The sequence below is a fragment of the Protopterus annectens genome, chromosome 2.part1 (genome assembly GCF_019279795.1).
Source record: "Protopterus annectens isolate FY-2018-M chromosome 2.part1, PAN1.0, whole genome shotgun sequence".
NCBI classification, from domain to species: domain Eukaryota; kingdom Metazoa; phylum Chordata; order Ceratodontiformes; family Protopteridae; genus Protopterus; species Protopterus annectens.
The window spans coordinates 671881427-671906139 of record NC_056729.1 but is presented as its reverse complement, the minus strand read 5'-3'; the positions used below and the strand labels follow the sequence as shown (position 1 = coordinate 671906139).

The 24713-nt window shown below is 44.3% G+C and overlaps 1 protein-coding gene across 1 annotated transcript in view; it reads left to right on the top strand.

Moving 5' to 3' along the window:
• The window catches only part of PCM1 (pericentriolar material 1), a gene marked incomplete at its 5' end in the record, with an annotated part of 3258627 nt that overhangs the window by 208977 nt on the left and 3024937 nt on the right, over window positions 1-24713 (top strand). The window lies entirely within an intron of this gene.

The following is a 24713-nucleotide window of genomic DNA, read 5'->3' as shown; positions in this document are numbered from 1 at the left end:
TCAGAGAGATCTGATTATGGAACTTTCAGGTACTCTCAAAGAAACCGTGTCTTAACAGGTGAAAGATTCTGTCACTTCTCAGCTGGCGACCCTGCAATCAATTTCTAGTTCATTCATGCAGCTTATTTCTAATGTGGCAGAAGCAACCTCAAGGGCAGTGGGTTCAGGCTTAGCCATTAGGAGACGCACCTGGATGCATTTGTGTGATTTTGTGGAGCCTTATAAGTCTGTCAGTGCTTCCTTTGATGGCCCCTTTCCTTCTCATCCTAAAGTAAAACGTACATTGTCCAGGTGTCTGCTTTGGACGTATGTTTTTCTACTCCCCAGAGATGCTTTTCAAGAAGTCATTGAGGTGGTGGAAAGATGTGGTTTAAAAAGTCACAACAATCTTTCCAGGACACGTGGAGGGTCTTACCCCAGAGGCAGAGAGGAAGTTCAAATGGTAGATGCTGCCTTTGCGGCAAAGGAGGCTTGCAACATTAGGGGTCCAGAGAATCTTTCTTTGGCTAACTCTTCCAGCACTCCTGAAAGGAGGCCTGATTGTCCCCCTCTGGTGGCAAGTGGGGGGTCGTTTATCTCTGCACAGGAGAGCATGGCTAGAAATAAAAGATACTTGGGTGCAGAGGATTGTATCCAGAGGTTATATAATCCCATTTTCCTTTGGCCTCTAAATTCTGGGAATATCCCCGATGTTCCACCCAGTCAGAGGAAACAAGCAGCCGCTCAAGTACAAAAGCTGATAAACAAGAAAGTCATCCAAGAAGGTCCCCCAGATCAGAAAGGCTCCGGAACTTGAGATTCTTTAGTGCCAAAGAAAACAAGTGACTGGAGATCAGTTTTGGATCTCAGCAGTCTAAACAACTTTGTTTAGAAGACAAAGTTCTGGATGGTCACAGTTCAATCAATTCTTCCATTTCTGGAAAAAGACGATGTGTTCAATAGATTTCCAGAATGCATACTGTCATATAAAATGAACAGATGATCCAGGAAAGTCTTAATCTTCAGCTAGGACCCAGTCATTGCCAGTTCAGAGAACTGGCATTTGGTCTCACGACACCGCCCCCCCCCCCCCCCCCCCGAGTTCACCAAATGTATGGCAGTGGTAGCAGATCACTTTTGAGACTGCATGGATTCTGTGTTTTTCCTTGCTTAGACGACTGACTCATCTCCACCCCGACAGAGCATCAGCTCATCATGGCAAGGGAAAAAGTAATCCAGATTTGTGCACAGTTTTGCATAACCATAAATTTCAAAAAGTCACATCTTCAGCGGTCTCAGACTACAGAGTTTATAGGGGGCACTACTTGACACAAGGTTGACAGTAATTTTGCTCCCCCTTTCCAAAGTTCAGACCTTAAGATCGGAAGTAAAGATATTTTCCAATACTACAGTCCTGGGTTAACTTGTCCTATAACCATTAGGATAGATGGCCACAGCAGTACCCTTTATTCCGCCGGCCAGATTTCACATGAGGATTCATCATTCGATGTTGGCGTATCAGTGGTTGATACTTCAGTCACCTCTATCCTCCCCAATTCAAATCATCAGCTTGTGCATAAAAGATCTGATGTGGTGGACCCAGTCAGAATTGCTACTAACAAGGCTGTCTATTTTTCCTTTCTCAGCCCAGTGGCATAGTGACCACGGATGCTTCCCAGCTGGGGTTGGGGGAGCATTAACTGGCAAAGACAGTTCAAGGAATGTAGTCCTCTGAAGAAGCCAATTTGCATATCAATGTTCTGGAATTGAAAGCAGTGTTAGCATTGCAAGCTTTTCATGATGCTCTTCTGTCTGGAATGATTGCTATACAAACAGTATGTCAGTGGTTTGGTACATCAATGACAGGGAGGTACCAGATCATACACCCTATGTCGAGAAGCACTACGAGTGTGGCAATGAGCAATCTATTCCAATCACTTTCTCTTAGCAAAGCATATTCTGGGGGAAGACCAACGTGTTAGCAGACAAACTGAGCAGGTACATTCTGTCACCTCATGAATGGTCCCTCAACTGCAAAGTAGCAGACATGATTTTTCTGCAAGTGGGGCCAGCCTCACTGTGATCTCTCTGCATCTCCCCTAAAAAAAGTGCAGCAGCTACTTTGCCCTGATCCCTCCACAGGAGGAGTTGAGCGATACTCTTCTCCACATTTGGCCCCCTGGGTTACTGTATGCTTATCCTGCGATCCCTCTGATATCGAAATTGCTTCACAGTGCTGCCAGGCTGAAGAGTAAGGTCATTCTTATTGCTCCCTTTTGGCCTCGACAGATTTGGTTTCCTTTTCTGTGGCCTCATTTGATCCAACAACTCTGGATTTTGGAGCCAGTTCCAGACCTGTTTCATCCAACAGATGCGATTCATCTGGATCTTCCAAAGCTCAAGCTGACAGCTTGGTTTCTCCATTTCTTGTAATAGCCAGGCAAGCTATGTTGTCTTCCCTTGTTTGCCGGCTTCTGTTATCTTCCCTTAAATCATCTACAGGGAAAACGTACAATAGCAAATGGAAAAGATTGTGCACTGGGCACTTCAAAATGATGTCGATCCATTCTCTGCACTGATTCATACTATCCTGGAGTTTTTGTTGTTGCTTTTTATCAAGGGGGCAGTTCTTCCACAGTAAAGGTTCAGTTAGCAGCAATTTCTAATTTCCATGTTGGTCTTGATGACACTTCCTTGCTTCGCATATAATTTGTAAGACCTTTCTACATGGAACACTTCTGTTATGACCTCCAGTTAGAGATCCTACTCCACCATTGGACTTGACTTTGGTACTGCAAGCCTTGGTTCTTCCACCCTTCGAACCTGCAAATACTTGGCAATCTCAAATTTCTGTTTTTGAAGACTTTATTTTTGGTGGCCATTACTTTGGCCAGATGAATCTCAGAAATTCAAGCTTTGTCGGTGAAACCCACATAACCTAATTTTTCATAAAGATAGCACTACATTGTGAACTAATGCATCCTTTTTTGCCCAGAGTTTTATCAAGAGTTCAATATTAACCAGTTTATCAACCTATCAGTTTTCTTCCCAAATTATATAAACAAAGGTGAATATTTGTTGCATTCAGTAGATGTGCACATGCAATTGCCTTTCTGCTTACACAGAACAAAGGACTTCAGAAAGTCTGATCAGTTATTTGTTTCCTTTGTGGAAAAGAAATTGGGCAAGCCAGAGTCTAGTCTCCCTAGCCAAATGGTTCACTAATTGCATTTAATTGTGTGCACATTCTGTAAGATCCATAGCAGCTTTTTCAGCCTTTCATTCAAGAGCCTTCATGGATATTTGTGCAGCAGCAACTTGGACTTCACCTCACACCTTCATTTCTCATTACAAGCTAGACTTTGTTTCTAAATGTAGAGCAGCCTCTGGCTCAGTGGTGCTCAGGAATATCCTTCCATGAGGCCATCCTGGGATTATAGTAGCTGAAGAACTCTGTCCCATCAGTTGAGGACGGAATGAAAATTGACAGCATCAGATAAGAAAGTTATGTATTTACCATAACGTTCCATCTGTGTTGTCCATTTTCATTCCTATTTGACTCCACACCCACCAGCCTCCATCCATTGTCTGAAGAGCGAGTGGGTAGTGTTAATCTTGGGGTCTCTCACCTGCCTTTTAGGAGTCCAGATATAGCTTTGTACTTCCATTATCTAATATTTCTGCTTACATTTTTTTTCTACATGAATAGTGTTGGTCTTTTTCTATAATCTACAAGCAAGATCTGAGGTAATGGGGGTAATGCATTCTGGGTAAGGGAGAAGTTTGAGGGTTCAAGGTTGCCATGAGCTTTTTCAAAGGCCTAGTTGGATCCGAGGGCTCGGGTCTGAACCAATCAGTCGAGGAGGAATGAAAATGGACAACACAGATGGAACGTTATGGTAAGTACATAACTTTTTTTTTTTTTTTTCCTATCAACTTCTTGATTTCTTTGGTTTAGGAAACTCTTGCCTTGCTAACCTGTCATTGTTTTGGCTTTTGTACCTCTCAACTGTGCAGTTTTTTGAATTGTCCAGATTTTTGCCTTTCCTTTTAGTCTGTTCCTTTTTTTTCATATTGAATTCACTAAAGTTTTAAGTTCCACACTTAATACATTTTAGAAAAATTATGGTAACAAATCTTTTATTCTAGCAACTTTCTAGGTTTGTAAGAGCAATAATTTAAAATGATCAAGGTTGCACTTGGAGGTTGGTTTGCTTGCTGTCATGCAGAGGAGTTCGTCACCTCTCCTCATGCACATTACAGCCTTTTACTGGGTTTCTTTTGTGGCTCAATACCCTGTAAAATGAATGAAAATACAGAACAGAGCAAGGATATTGGATCCAAATCCTCAGATCTGAAGTTCCCAGGGTCCCCGTCAGATCCCAAGTCCACCTCGGATCTAATAGGTCAGTTCCTATGCTAATTAGTTTTCCTCCTTTTATTTGACATTTTGCATTGGCTCTTAGGTCATTGGATCTGACTGTCTCTGCCTGTCAAACTATTGCACAACCTCCTTGGACGGATATGTCTGCTGGCGACTTCAGATCCTAATTTGCATTGGATCTGCTTGATTTGACCATGCTTTTTCCTTTTCCTTGGATCATAAGACTTTGATCTGATGGATGCAAGATGCCCAAACAGGAGGAGGCAGTTCTCGGATCCATCTCCTTTGGATCCTGGAGCGAATGGACTAGTGTGGTTTTCTTCGGAACCGAAGTGCTTCTCAGATCCTACAGCTCCATTATTTGTTGCTGCTGCTCCATAATTCTTGCCATACCTCCTGGCTGTCCAGATCTTTGCAGGATATCCAGATTTTGGCTTCATACCTTTTAGTCTATTCCTCGCAAAAAGGTGCTATTTTTGGGAAGTCATTACAATATTCTGAGAATATTAGTAATGATGTACATTGGCTTTCAGACGTCATATCCTTCAAAAAGATACAAGCTAGGATAAATACTATTCTAGCAACCTTTTAAATTTAGGAGAGCAACATTTATAAATCTGTCTCTATCTTGGTCCTTTGTTCCTATATTCTGTCACTAGAGTTCGAGATGGGACTCTCCTCCTAAGAGGCTTCGGCGGGGAGTGGGGTGGGGGGTGGGGGGGCTAATCTTCGCCTTGTCTATCATCTTTGGACTTAAGGACCCTAGCAGGACTCATCTTATGCTGGGATGGCCTTTATCTCTGTTAACACGATCCCAGTGACTAGTAGCTTTCTACAATTAATAAGAATTATTTTTCACTAAAAATTTGAGAAGTATGTTCTTTACCCTACATAGTCTGGTTTGTCTGGACCAGGATTCGTTTTTTCCTCAGTCTTCTACAGATGTAAGAGTATTTTTTCCTGTATGGATTGGATCCCTTAGAGGGGGTGATTCAGCAGGCACCTGCTCCTTGGATTTGGTTGGGCCTCTGTATCTCTGGCTCGCCCCATGGTATCCTCCACTGCGGAGTTCTCTTTCCTTCATGCTGCTGGATTTCAGAATCAGGTCCTGTTTTCCTTTCTGATGACTGGGCTCCATGGGGGTGAAAGGAGAGAATTCTTTCCCTTTTGTTTTTGGTGGCAAGGACTTGCCTTATCATGGTATGATCACCCTTTAGTAGTTTTCCGAGAGGAACTTCCCCCCAACAGTACAGCTACTAGGAGCAAGAGTTCTGGCTCCTACATCGGATTCTCCAAGCTTTCTATTGTAGCACCCCCCTCCCCTTGACCCTCTGTGGAGTGTGAGAGTTCTGCTCGAAGTGGTAGTAGTGATGTATATCATTATGCAGGAGTTTGTGTTAAAAGTCCCCCATCCATCCTCCCAACAGCAAGTCTGGAACGGTGGAGAAATTTGGATAGAGCAAGTTCACCTCAGATACTTCCACGCTGAAGTCACCTACTAACCCATACACTTATCTAGACTTTTGTGAGATGGGACTTAAGTACGGTCTCAAACTCTGTTGTCTTTCCTAATAGTTTGAAGAGACTCATACCCCATTTAGCGGAAGGTGCTTCATAACCAACCGGCCCTGACTAAACCTTTCTTAGATTTGCCTGATGATGCAATGTTTCTTCGGCTTACACTTTAAGATGTAATTGTTTTAATGTCCGCATTGATCGGTCCTCTTTGTTCAGGGCATCAGTGAAGAATGCACTCACCTGTAGCTAAAAAATGGGAGACAAGACCCTGGCTACTACCAGAATCAAACTTTTCTTCTCCCTTTGATGTACATTTTCAGGAAATTCAGAGTTGGTAAGAAAATTTGGCTACACCCCCCTTTTCGGGGTCCGTCCGAATTCGTGAGCGAACACTTCCTCCAAGGTCAAGCTAGGACTTTCAACTACAGGCATCCCCACAGACACAGAGAAGGTCAGCAACACCGCGTTCCTAAATACTCTGATAAGTTCCATCAGCATACCCAAGCATTGCCCGACTGTCCACCTCTCAAGGCATTGGGGGTCCTGTCTGCTTCCAACTGAACACCAGTACTGTTATTACAGAGAATGTTTGGGGTGCCAAATAAAAGTTAAAAAAAAAAAAAAAAAAAAAACGAATCCTGAGACCACTACCAAGTCTGATAATCTACTTAGCTGGTGGTTGGCTGTTTTTTGTTTCAATACTAAATCAAACTCATCTCAATTGGTATGTAAGGAGTTGAAATTCTGGATGCTTTACACTTCAGTCCATCCTACTGCTTATGCGCAGGTCGAAGGAAGGTACTCCATAAATCTCTGGGAGTCATTTTTGCTTTCGACTGGGTGACAAGTCATTCTCATTCAGATTACTCTTTTACACACAGCACCTAGAGTATTTATTTAATATTAGGTGATCATGGCACTCGCACAAGACTAGTAGTATTCCAGCTGCCTCTCTTCATATATGAATAAATGGTTTCTCACTGCCCCAACCATATAATCAGTGTCTACTAACCAGGTTGTTTTTCTACACCCTCCAAATCTTTGCACTTTACAGAAAATATAGCCAAATGAAAACAGATTCTTTTCAAAATCCAGAATTTTCTTAAGAACGCAGTTGAGTACTATGACTAGTTAGTCCTCACTTCAGTAACCAGGTGCAGAATTTTCTGGTTTTCGTATGTCGTATTCAGTGAACCCATCAATGGGCTTGCTGGTACAAATCTCTGTTCTTTACCAGCCTCTGTCTTAAATTGTAAAACACACCCGAATTTGCAAACATTAGATTCATTGCTGAAGCCATTCAAGGGACATTTTTTTTTTCAAGCAACAGTTCTCTTTCAGCTATAGTATCCATGGATGCTAACTCCCAACTTTGGTGGGAGCGCATGTTAAGGGAAAAATGATCAATCACATGGTCCCCTCTCGGACACCATAAATCACTTATTGCCCCTGACATGAGTGCAGTTCTTCTAATGTTGCTAGACTTTGAGAGGCCGCCTGCTGCCTAACCCCCCCCCCCCCAAAGTTTCTGCATAAAGCCAGTAGGCTGGGGACTTCCGTTATCTCACTGTCCCCTTCTGGCATTGTCAAGTATGTCTTCTCTCTCTCTTCTGGTTTCATCTGAAACATCATCCAGGGTTTCTGGATCTCAGTCTGGATCCTCCTCATTTCACCTGGTAGAGATCAAGCATCTCTTCCATGCATTCTAGCTAGCCATATGGTTTCTTCAATTAAAGTGATAGTAGGATGGTCCAGCTTCGCTTCCCTTGCTCATGACATTATTTGACTTCCCAGAGGAATTCTACTAAAAAACCTATAGAAGCAGATGGAAAACATTACCCACATGGGCTTCCACTTAGAACATTGGTTCTTTCTCAGCTTCTGCCATTTTTCCCTTTTTTGCCAACCCCTTTTAAGGAAAAGGCAAGTATTTCTGTACTATTAAACTTCAGTTAGGAACTATATCAATTTTTCACTCTGGAAATTAATTCCTTTCCTTTACGACTCCCAGGTTATGCAAAGCTTTCCTGAAAGGAATCTTGCTGCTTAGATCTCCTGTGAGGCCCTTCTTTGGATCTCATGGTTATCCTTCAGGGACTGATACAGAAACTCTTGAACCAACGAGCATTTGGGATATGCAATTTCTTCATGGAAAACATTTTTCTTGGTAGCAATTACCGTGGAAAACGAATTTCAGGGCTTTTAGACCTTGTTTGCTAAGCCTCCTTGCATTATTTTTCATAGAGAAAGTGTCCCTCCGGGCCTGTCCCTCCTTTTTTCTTTATTAACCAAATTAACCACAGAGGTGAACTTTAAAATCCATACACATATTTATATTGCATGAGTCTAAATGGTATAGGCAGTCTGATTAGCTGTTTATCTCCCTTTTCCTTCTAACTGCTAAGGTTAAGCAGTCTTAAGATGACACTGGCCAAATAGATTACTGGCAGAGTTTTTGCTGAATTTTTCCCAACATGGTTTGTAATTGCCTTATCCCAGAAGCCCATTGTACCAAATTTATGCCTACTGCATCTACATTTCTCCCAGAGCTTCTATCGATATCTGTGCCGCAGTCACCTGGTCAAAGACTACCTTTGTGACACATTACAAGTTGAGCACGGTCTCCAGAAACAGTGTTTCCTTTGGTTCGTCAGTGCTCTCTCATATCTTTCTCTGAGGGCCTCCCAAGAGTTACGTTGCTGGGGATTCTGACTCATCAGTGAGGTAGAATGAAAAGGACAACAGATGAAGACGTTATGTACTCACCATAACCAGACATCTGTGTTGTCCATTTTCATTCTTCCTCACCTTCCTTCCCACCCATCCCCCGGCCCTATCCTTCCTGGAAGGATCTTGGATGATATAGAAGCTTTACACGTTCCAGGTTTGAGCCTTTATATTTTTCTTTATCTGTCCTGTTTTTAAAAATTGGTAGGCAGCAAACTCGATCTGAGGAGTTAGGGACAGTGTAGTGCATTATAGGAAGAGGGAGGAGTTCAAGACTGGGATCCAGAGTTTTGAAAATGCAGCTGAGCCAGATCAGAGACCCAGCAGAGAGGAAGAATGAAAATGGACAACACAGATGCCTAGCTATGGTGAGTACATAAGTTTTTTCTGCAAATCTTGGGGATCTTTCCAGGATCCATGGATACAACTCATTTAGAGGCAGAAGAGGCAGTTGTAATCCTCGAGGCAGAGGAAGCCCACAAAAATCAGGGTCTCTTAGACTGTCTCCTGGATAGACCCTTTCTACGCTCCTGAAGTGCTGCCAGACTGCCCACCTCTGGAGGCAGTCTGGGGACGTTTATCCATGCACCTAGGAGCCTGGGCTACTATAGCAAAAGATTCCTGGGTGCTAAAAATTCCAGAGGTTGCTTCATACCATTTTCCCAGCCCCAATCTCCAAGAGAGAAATTCCTGACATTCCACCCAGAGGCAGGTTGCAGCACAGGAAATTCAAAAGCTGCTAGACAAAAAGGTCATCCAGTAGGTCCACCAGACCATACAGGATTCGGAACTTGCGTTTCTTTTTAGGACCAAAAAAGACACTACCTGAAACCAATTTTATATCTAAACAAAGTCATTCAGTTTGTGTAAGTCAAAGGGCCAAATAGTGACGATTCAGTGCCATTTCTACTCAAGGATGATTGGATATGTGTTCCATAGATCTTCAGGATATGTGCTATTATGTCAGAATAGACAGATGCACCCAAAGACACTTGTGCGTTCAGCTGGAAGCCAGTCATTTCCAATTAAGAGCCCTCCCCTTTGGACTCAACACTGCCCCCAGGTTGTTCAAATGTATGGCAGTGTGACTACAAGGATTGTGAGCATTTCCATACCTCGATGACTGGCTCCTCACCATCCCTACCATGTATCTCCTACAACAGTCTGGGGGATTATTTGCTTCAGCTTCGTCATTCACTAGGTTTCACAGTTTGTGTCTTTCGGCTTTTCCCGGTTAGGGGTCGCCACAGCGGAACTCCGGTCCGCTAATGATTGGCAGTAGATTTTTTTTTTTTTGTGCTGGCTTGCCGGGCCTAACGCACAACCTTCAATGAAAGAACGCCCATTCACGCATGTCGCCACACAGAAGACGCTCTGAGAATCGAATGGGCAACATCTAACTGTGAGGCGACAACGCTACCGCAGCACCACCACCGTAGTATATTCACTAGGTTTCACAGTAAATTATGCCAAATCAAACCTCACACTGGTACAGAGCCTGGAGTTTATTGGCTCACATCTTAACACAACACTGTGAATTGCCTGTTTATCTTACTCATTGGCTAGACATAGTTAGATCTCGGGTTCATCAACTTCTGTCTCATCCAACCCTTACAGCCAGGCTAGTCCTCCAAGCTTTGTGGTCTGTGGCAGCTGCAATAGTTTTAGTTCTGCAGCACTCTATTTTGTGTGTCCTTCAGTGGACTCCAGCTGTTCAATGGGCTGTTCTTCGACAACCCTATCATTTCTAGTCAAACTTTCACAAATATACAAATGCCATGTCCACTGGTGGATCCAGGTGGATGATATTTACCTAGGCTGACCCTTTATGACCCTCCCCCCCGATGGCCACAGTGATCACGGATGCCCTCAAATTGGGGTGAGGGCATTACTTGGGAAGGGCTATCCAAAGCACTTGGTTCCACCCACCAAGAGACCAATTCCTCATGTTAATGTCCTAGAAATAAGTCTTTTTAACATTGCAGGCATTTCAACATGCTGTTCCTGTAGGATCTATTGCAATTTAAACTGACTTGTCTGTAGTCTGGTAAATTAACAAACAAGGGACAACCCAGTCTTACCACCTCTGCCAAGCAGCTGTGAAAGTATGGTAATGGCAGTCTCCTCCAAACACTTTCTAATAGCAGTGCACATTCCGGAGAAATCCAAGGTACTAGGGGGGAAACTCATCAGGTCCATTCTGATGCCTCGTGAGTGTCAGTGGAGGTTAAAGTTTTCCATTGTTGGGGCCATCCATGCTGTTTTTGCATCCCCTCACAACAAGTGCAGCAGTTATTTTGACCTGATCCCCTCTCAGGGGGAGTCGCCAAGAGATGCTCTAGTCCACGTTTGGCCTTCCGGTCTCCTTTATGCTTACTCCCCACTTCCTTTGATCCTAAAATCTCTACAGAAAACTGTGCTAAAGAGCACAGTCATCCACATTGCTGCTTTCTGGTATTGCCAGGTGTGGTTCCCCTTCCTTTGGTCTCATCTTCATTGTCCTCTGGATACTGGACATAAGTCCAGATCACACCTCTGATCGTTCAGGGACAATTCATCCCAGTAGCCCAGCCCTCAAACTTAACCACATGGTTTCTCCAGTTCCAATAGCATGACAGCCCAGGCTTTCAAAAGCAAATAGAAAAGATTTTCCCTTTGGGTGTTAAACAACTTTTACCATTTTAGTGCCCCTGTTTCTGTTTATTTTCTGGCTGCTCTTTTTAAATAAGGAGATAGTTTTTCTACGATTAAACTGCAGTTGGCAGCCATATCGAATTTTCATACAGGGGATAAAAAATATTCTTTGGCTGCTTCTAAGTCATGTAGGGCATTCTTGAAGGGTACTTTCCTCCTTAGACCCCTGGTGAAGATCCTTCACCTCCAGGAGATTTGATGGTGGTATTACAAGGACTAACTCAAACTCCTTGAACCTTCAACAAAAAATTATTTATAGTATCTTAATTGGAAAACAGACTTTTTAGTAGTCATCACTTCTTTTAACAGAATTTCTGAACTCCAGACTCTTTCATCAAAGTCTCTATATTATTTTCTATAAAGAAAGGATTACTTTAGGGGACTAACCCCTTTTTTATAACCTAAAGTGGCTTCTTAATCTAGCATTAATCAGTCCATTTATTTGCTAGTTTTCTTTCCAAATTTTGCAGACAAAGGTGAATACATGCTGTAGCATTTGGATATGCAGAGGCAGTTGCGGTTTTATTTATACAGAACTAAAGAAATCAGAAACTCAGACCAGCTGTTTGTTTTCCTCTCAAAAAGTCGACTGGTTTATCCAGTATGTAAAGTTACAGTGGTTAATAGGTAACTAATGGCATTTCTTGGATCTGTTCCCAACAAGGAATCGCACTAACAAGACTGCCTAAAGCCCACTCGGTTAGATCCATGGCTACTTCATCTGCTTTTTGGTCGAGAATGTTTATTGATATTTGCGCAGCAGCCACATGGTCCAATGCTCATACCGTTGTTACTCATTACAAATTGGACCTAATCTCCAGAAACAGAGCTGCCTTAGGTTTAGCGATTCTCCGGAATATCCTTCCATGAGGGCCACCGAAGATCAACTTAGTTGGGGACTCTCTTCCATTCCTTGAAGAATGAAAAGGACAGCATCAGATTTGTAAGTTATGTGCTCACCATAACTAGGCATCTGTGTTGTCCATTTTCATTCATCCTAGACTCCCTCCCCCGTTTCCATCTCCCTTCCTGTAATCTTCTGTAATGACCTGTTGGCAGGTTTGAGTCCTTTTCTATTATCTGCTCCTTTCTCTAGCTTCTTAATGTGGATCTTATGGCTACAAACTCTGAAATACTGGGGATAGGTTAGAGCATCGTGGGTAGAGGGAGGAGCTCGCGAGTTGGATCAAAAGTCTGAAGTACGAGTCAGATCCTAGGATCAGATCTGTAAACCATTTGCTGAGGAAGAATAAAAATGGACAACACAGATGCCTAGTTATGGTGAGTGCATAACTTACAAATCTGATGGCAGTCTTCTTTCATTTGTCCTTGACAGATGGTACTCGTTTCAGAGTCTTGGAACCAGCTCAACCTTTACAACAGCTTGCGTGAGCCAAAAACTCCTGAGACAAGTTCTTACCCAAAATGCTTGTCTCTAAATTATCTCAGATCTCGTTTGCAACTCTTCTGTTAGAGGCTTCAGCCAAACTCTCCTTGAGCTAAGTCAAAATTTACTGTTTATTCCATTTCTGTTTTATAATTTGTCTTCTACCCAGTTAGCTTACTTGTATACCTGTTATAGTACTCTTCTTTCTGTCCTTTATTCTTTACCTTTTTTTTTTTTTGGCGTGAGTGTTCTATCCCTTCCTTCATACTGTTTGGTTATCTATCCTGCCATTGCTGGTAATGCTATCCCTTTCCTTTACCTCTGGTAGTTTTTGGCATACCATCATTGGTAGCCTTTCCTTCTTCCTTTTTTCTGTGTGTGTGTTTGGCGTGGGTGTATCTGCCATTGATCCTTGTCTTTCAGTATGGCAGATAAAAGCAAGGGAACTACTGGCTTCAAATCCTGTTCTGGTTGTGGAAGAAAAATGCCCAACTCTGGTCGTGCTTCTTGTGTATATTGCTTGGACCTGGCGCAGAACAGCAGTGTGACATTTGTCAAGCCTTTAGCCACCACGCCCTAGTTGAGAGCAAGAATAAACTTATTTTAAAAATGTATGAAAAACATCTTTTGAAGAGTCCTTGTCTGATCAGCCTGGAGGTGCTAAACCCAAGGGGTTGTAGTCATCATCATCCTCTTCGTCCTCAAAAAAGAGAAGTGACTTGGTGCTGACGTCACCCTAGGCATAAGAAGTCAAAACCTTTAGTTCCCACAGCTTCTGCAGAGACAAAGGCGAATCTGAGAAAATCTACGAGACTGTCTCCATTGGCTTCGGTAGTAGTGTTTACCTAGGCACCTGCAATTACGGCACCGTCTGCCTTGGTGCCGACCCTTGAAAGTGCCTCCTTTTCTTCGGTACTGGTTACAGTGCCAACAATATATTCAGAATCGGTTCCTTCCCCGACGCCTATAGCCCAGGAACCACGGTTTCTTTAGATTCCCAGGACCAGAAACTCTCCTTTGTTGGGCAGCTACCAAGTCCCTTTTTGGAGAGGCCAGAATCTCCTTCAGCCTTGTCGGTACGGTTCTATAGGAGTCCGGAATAGATGTCGTGAGGTTGGTGAATCAGCTCCTCGTGGTGAAGGGTCACTCAACTTCTTCCCAGGCTTCACTTCCTGCTGGAGATGGGCATCTTTCTCCAAGGACTCAACCAGACATTCCTCCTGTAACCACTGTGGCTTTAGAGACCTCTGCTTCGACTTCACCAGTTCCGGCTGTCCTCATGCTGACAGCTCTCGTCTCCAGTCTCTGCCCTGAGTTCCTCAGTTGCTTCATAACCGATGGACTTCTGGGGTTGTAGCTCCATGATGCCATTTGTGGGCTCTTCCTCATCTCCGACCTTGATGGCGGTTTCCTCTGAGTGGAGAGCAACCACAGTTCCTAGGTTGTCCTTCCCATTTCTGGGCTGCCACACCTCTTTGGGGGGACCTGCCTTTTCAAGTTATGGAGAGGGCCTTGGCCTCTGCAGTCTTTCATCTAACTTTCTCCTCATCAGAGCTTTTCCCAGGATTCACCCAGCCTCCATGCCAGGGTAGTGAACATCGACACTGCAGGACACCCCTGCACAAGGGCCCGCCTCTTCTGATTCCTGCACAGAAGCTCCCACTAAGGATGTGCTTCGGAAGAGGTCATGTAAGAAGAAACACCTTGATTCCCTGGAGGAATCTCTGACAGAAGACACTGATTTCGATGACTGGGAGGGTTCCTTCTGGTCACCCCAGAAGACGTCTCCTTTGAAAACATTCTCGAAATATTAGGTTCATAGGTAGGTACTAGGCTATCTGCCCGAAGGCATTTATAAGCCTAGCTAGAATGTGTTGGCTTTCGCTGCCCCCTTAGGTTAGTTCCTTATCCCTCTGTCCAGCAGATCCACAGAAATGATCCCCGGGGTAAACTTTGTTTCCCATCCACTTGTCAAGGTTTCTTCTGAAGAGTGTTAGCGAGGAGCTCTGCCTGTTGTAGATTGGAATCTTGTTCCAAAACATGGGAAGTCTCTGCGACAGGAATCGATCCCTCCAGCACTTCCTATTTATTGTTGCTGTGAGGTTTAGATCCCAAGAGCGTGTGGCTCGAGGGGATAAGGTTTTCTTTAGGTGGAGCATGTCCATCAATTCTGGGTTGGATATGGCCTTGTATGTCAGGCAGAGATCCCCTCTGAGTAGGCGGTATGCAACCGAGTACAGCTAGAGTTTCTTCAGTCGAGCTGCATAGGGCATTTGTTTGAGGCCAGTGATCCTGTTGGTGAGGCACTTCTGTGGTCTTTCCAGCTGTTGCAGGTGTCTTGTAAGGTACATCCCAAATTGGGCGTTGTACTCTATGATGGGTCTGATGAGTAGAGGGGCACAATGACCTCTTTTGATCTGGATGCGAACCCTTTTATGATTAGGTGGGCCACGTAGAAGGATTTTCTAATCACTTTGGCAATGTGATTATCAAAGTTGAGATTACTGTCTGTCTGGGTCCTCAGATCCCTTATTACGCCTTCTGTGTTTAGGGGACTACCACCTATGTGGTAGTTTGTGGGTACTTAGTTTTTTTCCAAAGGGGATGACTATGCACTTTTTGGCATTTAGTTTGAGGCCATGATTTTGACACCACGTATCCGTTTCAGTGAGACCCTTTTGGTTCATAGGTTCATAGGTTGGTACTAGGCTATCAGCCCTAGGGCCTATATAAGCCTAGCCATAACAATTCCCTCTAGCAGGGCGACTGACGTGATCCCTGAGGTGAATTTCCTTTCTCCCATCCAATCGTCAAGGTTCCTCTTGAAGAGGTCCAAAGAGGCACTCTGCTTGACATGTATGGGCAATCTATTCCAGAGTCTGGGGAGTCTCTGGGTCAGGAACCTATCCCTCCAGCATGTTTTGTTTATTGTGATGACAAGGTTTAGATCCCTGGAGCGCGTGTAGCTCTGAGGGATTGGGATTTCTTTAAGTGTAGCATGTCCAACAGCTCTGGGTTTGACATGGCCTTGTATGTTAAGCAGAGATCGCCTCTGAGTAGACGATATGCGACAGAGTATAGCTGGAGTTTTTTAAGGCGGTCAGCGTAGGGCATCTGCTTTAGGCCTGTGATTCTTTTAGTGAGGTATTTCTGAGGCCTTTCCAGTTGTTGCAGATGTCTTGAGAGGTACATACCAAATGGGGCGTTGTATTCTATAATGGGTCTAATGAGGGATGAGTACAGTGGGACAATGACCTCCTTTTTTCTGGATGAAAAGCCCTTCGTGATGAGGTGTGCCACATAGAAGGATTTCCTGACTGTTGTGGCGATGTGGTTATCGAAGGTGAGACCACTGTCCACCTGTCCCCAAGACTCATCACACTTTCTGTGTTTAGTGTACTGCCACCTATATGGTAATTCATGGATACATGTTTTTTCCCAAAGGGGATAACAGTGCATTTCTTGGCATTGAGCTTGAGCCCATGGCTCTGGCACCAAGCATCTGTTTCTGTAAGGCCCTTTTGTAGAGTATCCACATCATTTGGGGATTCAATAATGGCTCCCAGTTTGCAGTCATCTGCAAACTTTGTTAGCCAGAGTCCCTTAGAGTTGACCTGTACTTCAGAGAAGTAGATGCCAAACAAGAGCGGCCCCAGGACTCAACCCTGAGGTACTCCACTTGTCACTTGTCTGGAGCTGGATTTGGAGTCGGCTACTTTTACAGTGTGGGTTCTATCAGTAAGCCATTTAGTAACCCATTGGGTGACATAGGGATTAATGCCCAACTTTGTAAGTTTATCTATGATTCCAGAGTGGGGGATGGTGTCAAAGTCCTTGGCAAGGTCTAGATAGGCTGTGTGGACCACCTTACCCTTGTCCATGGCTCTGGAGACTGATTAAAAGAAGTCAATCGGGTTCAGGAGACAAGATCAGCCCTTCACAAACCCAAACTGGGTGGGGTCCAGTGTTTGAAGGTTGCCAATGTCTTTGTTTATAAGTTCCATGATAATACGCTCCATGGCCTTGCAGATAAGGCTTGTCAGACTGATGGGCCGGTAGTTTCCGGGATCCAAGGTGGATCCCCCCTTGTGGATTGGGATAACTGTAGCTCTGCGCCACTCAGTGGGCACGAAACCGGAGGTGAGGCTATGATTAAACATGACACTTAGGTGAGGTGCCAGTTCATATTGTAGTTCATGTAGTACACAGCCCGGGATGTCATCTGGTCCCATGGATGCTGTATTCTTGGCTTTAGAGAGTGCGTTTTGTACCTGTGTGGCCGTTATTACTGGAATTTGGCAATCTTCCGGTATTGAGATGGGCCATTTAGGGGGTGAGGGGGGGGTGAAGTTGGCACTGAATCGATCTGCCAGGATATTGACAATATCCTCCGGATCAGTATATTTAATGCCATTCTGGTGGGACTATGGATTAGTTGATCCAGGGCGTTGGAATTTATGAATTCCAAGAACTGTTGCGCAAAGGTGTTGGGACATGAGTAGTTTTCCCAGTTAATGGCAGGGTAGTTAAAATCACCCAGTATTAGGGTGTTTGGTTGTATCTTAGTATTTTCCAGTATGTTTAGAAAGGTGTAGTGAGAATCTTGGGGTATGGTGGGGGATCTGTAGCAAGCTACAATTTGGATTGCAGTCTTACCTAGTGTTAGTTGCACTTGGAGAATTTCAGACACATTGTGTTGGCCAACTAGCCTGGTGGTGTGAATATCCTTGGTGAATATTGACACTCCTCCACCTTTAGTGTTTCGGTCCTGGTTTGGTGGACGAAAAGTGTGGTAAGAGTTGTAGCCTGGTATTGCAGGGGTGCTCTCTGGAGCCTTGAACCAGGTCTCAGTTACTGCACAGATATCGATGTTCTCCATTTTTAGGAGTGCCTCGAGAGAGTGCATTTTGAGGTTTAGACTTCTAGCATTGAGTAGCATTACCTTCAGATTTTGCATGCTTGTACCTGTTACAGTGGTGGTTTTGTCCTTTGAAGTTTGCCTAAAAAGGCACTATAGGGGTGGCAAGAGCCTTAGCCAGTAACCTGAATCCCAGGGCGACAGGTGCAGACCATCTCTGGCAAAGCATCGTGGTCTGTCAATCATGTCATCCCAGGCAGACAGATACTGGATCCCCTTTGAATGACACCATAAGCTTAGCCAATTGTTGAAGTCAATCATTTTATCCTTATATTGTGGTATCATTCTGGGCGAAGGCAGGATGCTACTCAGTGCTAGGGTCATACCTGCCTGGGCCACATGATCCGAGAGCTCTTCCATGTCTCTTTTCATGTAGTCCAGGGAGGTGCGTCTCAAGTCATTCACTCCAACATGGACAATGACAGAGTCATATTTGTACTTGTTGTGGAGTGACTTGAGTGCATGCGTTATGTGGCGGATCCTGGCACCCGACAGGCAGCTGACTGTAATTTTCTCCTTATTCAACCTGGTGAGAGGGACATCAGTGTGCCGGACTATAGAGTCACCTATGACTAAAGTGCTAGGTACATTGTCTTGCCTTAGGGGCTGTTGCTGGGTGGCACACTGGTGTTGTGAACTATGTGACACATTGGTTGTGATTGGTGTTTGTTTGCGTTTCAGCTTCAGAGGTCTTTGTTGCTTGGGCAGGTTACAGTTAAGGGCCTCTGCATATGTGGATTTAGTGTTGCTATATGTGGGTGTTGGTGGTGCGGGTTTAGAAGGGCTATGTGTTGCTTGAGGTGTAGTGTGGGTGTTAACCTTCTCCTCTTGACTGTTTAGCACAATCTTGGGTGGAGAGCTTTGCTTCCATTTTGGCTATGTAAGTGCATCTCTCACAGGTTGTAGTGTTGGGTGGTAGGAGGAGAGGGTTGTCTGTGTACATGAGGCAATTGCTGCATTGCCCCAGTATGCCCAGATTCACCAGGTGGACAGGAGAAATCACCGGAAGCTGACCCTTGGACATGCCTGGTTTGGCGCTTTTTTTTTTCTTCTTTGTAAAGTATAGGAGCTGTTTCCTTAGCAAGGTACTTTGCAATTATAGGCTGTTTAGTGCCTACTATTAATTTCTCCTTGTTAACAAGGAGAGTTCAGTGTTTGTATGAGTTTAAGGCTTCCTAGTGCTTTCCGGCAGGTATTAGAAAAAGTGCTAGTCACAGGGATGCTTAAAGGTAAGATTGAAAAGAATGCACTCTGCAGTGTGCACTAGAGAAGTTAGATGTGAAAGTAGGTAACTTGAGTTTTACCTGTTTAAAAAGTTAAGGTTTAGTGGAGAGTTACTATTTTTAAAACAGCAAGATGGATTGAAAGGGGTGGTCACTTTTGTATTTTGGTGCTATGAAATACTGTAGGATGGCCAATAAATTTAAATAATTGAAGGGGTGGGATTTCAAAAATGATGATTTTGTGATTACTCACATAAGCCAGTGAAAGTAGAGAGAAATGAGATATATGGTCAGATTAACATAAGAGGCGGGCAACTAGAAAGACAATGGTATTTAACAACACAACTTAAATGGGTGGGAGGGCGGGAAAAAATTCTGCCAGACTCAGAACAGAGAGAGCTGTGGTCTCTTTTGGAAGTTTTAATATGCTGTTAAAACAGAATGCAAGCTAAACACAAGGTAAAGAAAACAAACTACAGTATTCAAAATATAGAAAGGCAATACAGTAATACAAAAAATAAAAGCAAACTGTCAAATGTCTGTGTCAGCCGGAGAGTCAATTATAGCCCCTAGTTTGCAGTAGTCTGCGAACTTGGTCAGCCATAGTCGTCCTGTGCTTGCCTGTACCTCTGAGAAGTATATGCCGTACAGGAATGGGTCATAGGACTGAGCCCTGGGGAACGCCACTTGTAACCTGTTTAGAGTCATACCTAGCTCCCACCATGTGGGTTCTGTCCATGAGCCAGTTGGCAACCCATCTTGTGACGTAGGAGTTTATGTTCAGGCTGGTGAGCTTGTCTATAATACCAGAATGGGGGATCGTGTCGAAGGCCTTTGTGAGGTCTAGGTAGGCTGTGGTACCACCTATTAAAGCAAAGGGGTGGCTGAAAGTCCCAAGACCCATCCTCAGAGAAGTCTCTATCTGCAAGCATTTGGTGGTGACCCCACTGGCTGACAGTTTTATCAAGCTAATAGCCCAACGGGCATGGAAGGCCTCTGTTCCATAGAACCAATCCCCAGGAGATCAGATAAAATACTTTCAGCTCTGGAAAATCATCAGCATTGGGCCAAAGCATTAGTAGTAGATGCCATGGTGAATGCAGCAACCACCAAGAAGGAACTGGCATAAGAAAGTTCCACTGTTCATCCTCTTAAGAGTCTAGGCGATGGACAGAATTGGGAAGTGGTCTACGTGTATTTGATCTTGGTCTTGCAGTTGAACTTTTTTGGCACGTTTCACTAGACTTGAGAGATCTAATCAAGGAGCTCTCCGGTACCCTCGCAGGTGCTCTGTCTGAAGTTCTGGATACAATAGCCTCCCAGTGTGCCACCCTGGAGTCTCTAACTTGTCAATGAGGCTTATTGCACATAAAGCCGAAGGGGCGACAAAGTCAGCGGGTTCAGGCATAGCCATAAGGAGGCATGCCTGGATGTGCCTGTGCGAGTTTGTGGAGCTATTCAAGTCTCTTCATCAATGCTCCATTTGATGGATCATCACTTTTTGGCCCTAAAGTTAGATACCTTAGCCAGGTGTGAAAAAGATGGAAAAACTTTTCAGCTGTGGGTGTACATTTTTCCGCTTCCCACCGCTCCTATTCCAGGAACCAGAGAAGTAGGAAAATGTGGTTTAAGAAAACCCAAGGGCCTTTCCAGGACACTCGTGGTAATGACTCCCCTTGAGGCAGAGGGGGGAGTTATAATAGAAGAAGCTGACCATGCAACAGAGATGGCCCAAAAAATCAGGGCTTCAGAGCTTCCTTCTCAGGAAAACCCTACCAGCACTCCTGAAGGGGGACCCAATTGTTTGCTTCTGGAGGCAGTTGGGGAAAGATTATCCTTGCACACACTGGCCTGGCAAAAGATTTCCACAGCTGCTTGGGTACTAAGGATCATTACCAGAGGTTACCGTATTCCTTTTGAACTGATCCCAAAAGCAGGAAGAAGGATCACTGATGCTCCACCCAATCAGAGGGATCAGGCAGTTCTGGAAATTCTAAAGCTGCTAGAAAAAGAGCCATCCAAGAAGTTCTGCCAGGCCAGATAGGATCCAGATGGACTACGTCATTCCTCGTCTTTTACGCGTCTGTCGATGCAGAAGCAATTTTGCGAGTGCAGGTTAAATTTCTGCGAGTTTTTCGAGCAGGAGTTTCAGGCGTCCGTACACCAGAGTAGACCCACGAACAGTTTTATTGGTAGTTCTTGCCTCAGTATTTTTTTTGGATCAGAAGCCATGAATAACTGATTTTCAAGCGCTTGTTGGCGTATCTCTACGCAGGAGGATCGTTTCACAAATACCTTGAGTTTGAGGGGCCTGGAAATTTGGCGTTGTTGACAGCGCTCTTGTGGTTGCTGTATTCTGCACTATTTAGATCAAAACGTATTGCTTATAAAGTGTTGTTTGCAGCTGCTTTATTATACTATGCCGTGGTTGTCTCCGTGCCTTCATCTAAGAAGCAACATACAGCAGGTGAAGTCTCTTAGTGAGGAACAAACAGTAGTTGCTTGCCGACGTCTTGTAGATGTCCCCACGAGGTTCCTTCGTTTTGCCAGGAGTCTCTGGGGTTGCAGCTCAGGGTTACTGTTACAGGATGTGCCCTTGTCAGGGAGGTAGGCCAGGCTGAGAGTGGCTTCCAGGATAACTGTTCTTCCCAGGTCTTCCAAGGTAGCCAGGGCCTCTCCTTCTGTGTCCTTTAGCTCTTTTTAGAGAATTGCAGTTGCTTCTGATGGGGGCTCTCAGGGCGTTTTGGGGCTCTGTGCCTAAGCAGATAAAACTTATTCCTCTAGGAAAGAAGAGCCTGATCTGAGGTTCTAGTTCCCAACTACCTGATAAAGAGAGGTAGGGTTAGGAGTCTGTAGAGGAGTTTTGAAAGCTTTTGTTGGCAGCTAGAGTCTTCTGCCTGAGAAGACTTTGGAGAAGACTTACTCTCTCTGATTACTGGATGGATGATTCCACTTGATATGATTCCATGTGATTCACAGGTTTCAGTCACTTCTCACTCCATGAGATTGACTCAGCATGAGACTCTGGAGATTACTCTGAGTGAAGACTCTGCAGAGGAATTTAGGGGCTTGCCTTTCTATAGACCCCTTTCCCTTTGCTCTTGCTCCTGTGTTGAATGGATTCACTGCAGATTCTTCTCCTGGTCTGAGGCTCCTGATTCCCTGCTCCTGCCCCTTCTGATCCTGATTCTAGAGTGCCCCGAATAGAGCTCATCTGATTTTCACAGAGTCCAGGACCCAGAAGCTATTTCTCTTGAGCTTAAAGGTGTTAAAGCCTCTGTAAACTGTCTGTGGTTACTTAAAATAAAGATCTGCTACTGATATTAAGGGTGGGGTAAGAAAGTATAGTTTTAGAAAAAATAGGCCATTTAGGTTAAAAATATGTGAAAGCTGTGGTGAAATATCATTAGCTCTAATAATACAGTTGAAATCTAAGGTGGATCAATTGAAAAGAAAGAGAGTGTATCTTTCACAATTGATTGTAAAAGATTGTGCTGGATTAATTTCATAAAGAGAAACAAGCAATGTGGGATTTCTTTGCAGTGACTCCTCGAGTGGCTGCTTTGGCTGAATGGGGGTCTATTGTGATGCTGGAAGGGATAGGTGAGACATGCATGGTTGAAGGATCAGGATTTTGGATGCATGTTAAGACCAGGATTTTGGATGCTCCCTTACCTGTGGAAGCATTGTAAAGAAATCCTGGACAAAGAGTTGAAGTTGCAGAATATTAAGATTTGGGCAGAATGTCTGACTAAGTGATTTTTTGCAGGTGCAGCCTCCTTTTACATATTTTGGGAGGACCCCAAGAAAGAATGTAGATCTGCTTCTGCTTCCCAGTCTAGGGGCTCAAGGGATTAGGGTAGGCCCTAAATCAGAGGTTTTTTTAGGCCTAGATCAGACCAGAGGGTTGGAGTCCAGGTCTTTGGGCAGGGCAGAACCAATTTCCTTCCTAGCTAGCTACCAGTCAGACTTTTCAATAGCAGTCAGAAGACCCTGGCTCATCCTCTCTCAGTGGGAGCTGTGGGATTCTCCCACCTAAGAAAGACCAGTGACTTGCCTCATTCATCTGCTGGGGGATGGATATCGCACACAATGGGTGGATTTCAGACAATGCACCTTTCAGAAGTATGCCAAGATTTGGGGGCTCACAAGGAAAAGGAGCAGTTTCCTCAATAGGCCAAATAAGCTCATTCCCTGTGTCACTCCAGAACCCCTGTGTCAGATTCTCTCTATGTTCCTAGTTCCAAAGAGAACTCAACCAATTTTGGTGCTGAGACAGATAGGGGCTATCTACACATTCCCAATCATCCAATATTACTCCAATCAACAACTGCCCTCTTCCTAGTACCCAATCACAGGATGGTGGCTTTGGATCTCAAAAGAATCTACTCAAGGAGGCCTGGAGATTCCAGTTGCAGAAATTTGAAGCTTGAACTGGAGAAGTTGCAGAAAAGTTCTCTGCATTGCCTTTGGCTTATCTACATTAGGAGTATGCACAAAGGGTTTTGGCTCCAAAAACTAAAAAGAAGTATTCTGGTCCTTCACTGGGCTCAAATTTATCCTTTCTTGGCATTCAGCCTGAAGCTTATCTAAACATACAAAGCTATTCTCACTTGAAAGAAAAGGCCTGATCACCTTACAGTGCATCATTATCATGTAGATGCAGGATTAGACTGCCTAGAGTCCAGTCTAGTAAATAAAGTCAGTCTGTGCTTCACAGCAGTGAGACTATTTACAGGTGCACTCAGCCTTTTCAGCCCGGATGTGCAAACCTTCTGACAAAAAAACTTCTCTCAACTTCACTTTCAGTCCGTTAACTTGACTGCAAGGACAGTCAACCAACATTAGGGTTCATAAGCATTTGTATTCATGGTACTCTTGTAGCCAAACTGCATCAATGGAAGCTGCTGATGTATCAAAACAGTTGGACACAGCACAAAATCATGGCAACTTGCATTGCCAAGATTTGGACACTGTCATCAACAAATACGCGCCTTCAAGCAAAGGAATGGTGGTGGGTTCAACAACACTTCTGTGACCAGCCAGAACTGTGACCCAAACGAAGCCTTGAGAAAAGGCTTAGGATTGGCTCAGGAGCTCATCTAAATGGATAACAGATAGTGACAAAGTGGCCTGCCAGAGAGTGGCCTGCCAGACTACAGCAGGATATTGCTCACATGGCTAAAGTTGCATTGAATGAGTACAAGGAATTGGGCAGAAAGGGCAGGTGTTTCAGGGCACGAACTGAAGGAAGACGACTGCAACAAGCAAGTGGATATGGGACAACAAGCTTACCAGGGTTCTATGCAGTTCCTCCGGACAGACATGGCAGACTTCGTTGGAGACTCAACTCAGCAAAGCCTGAAACTTTTTCTCCAAGGATTGCAAGCAACACCAAGATTTATTAAAAGTACAAATCATGGATCAAATGTGAAATCGGATCTTATGAACTATCATCAGATGTGATTGTGTCATGAACACTGACAACATGGATCTGGATCATGGATCCCACTGCACAGCTCAGGACATAACCATTAAACAAAGGAGTTCACAAAGGGGGGCAGGAACACAGAGCTCTTTAAACTTGCAGACAAAAACAGTCATGTGGGAACCTTTCCACCTCTCTGTACCTTTCCACCACTAAAAGGTCAGACAAAAACTCTTTCAGACAGGACAGGCCAAGGAGAATTCCCTCGGCTCCTCTGGTACCTGGCCCAACAAGATTACTAAAGTCTCCATGGCCTTTTCCTCTGAGCCTCCATCTGTTAGGTCAGAAGGGCGGTCACTGTTATCTCAGAAGGAGCTCATCTGTATCTCCGGCAGCTTCATCCTCTTTTTCTCATGGTAGGTCTCAGCTTTCTCAACAACGGTCAAGGCTTCAAT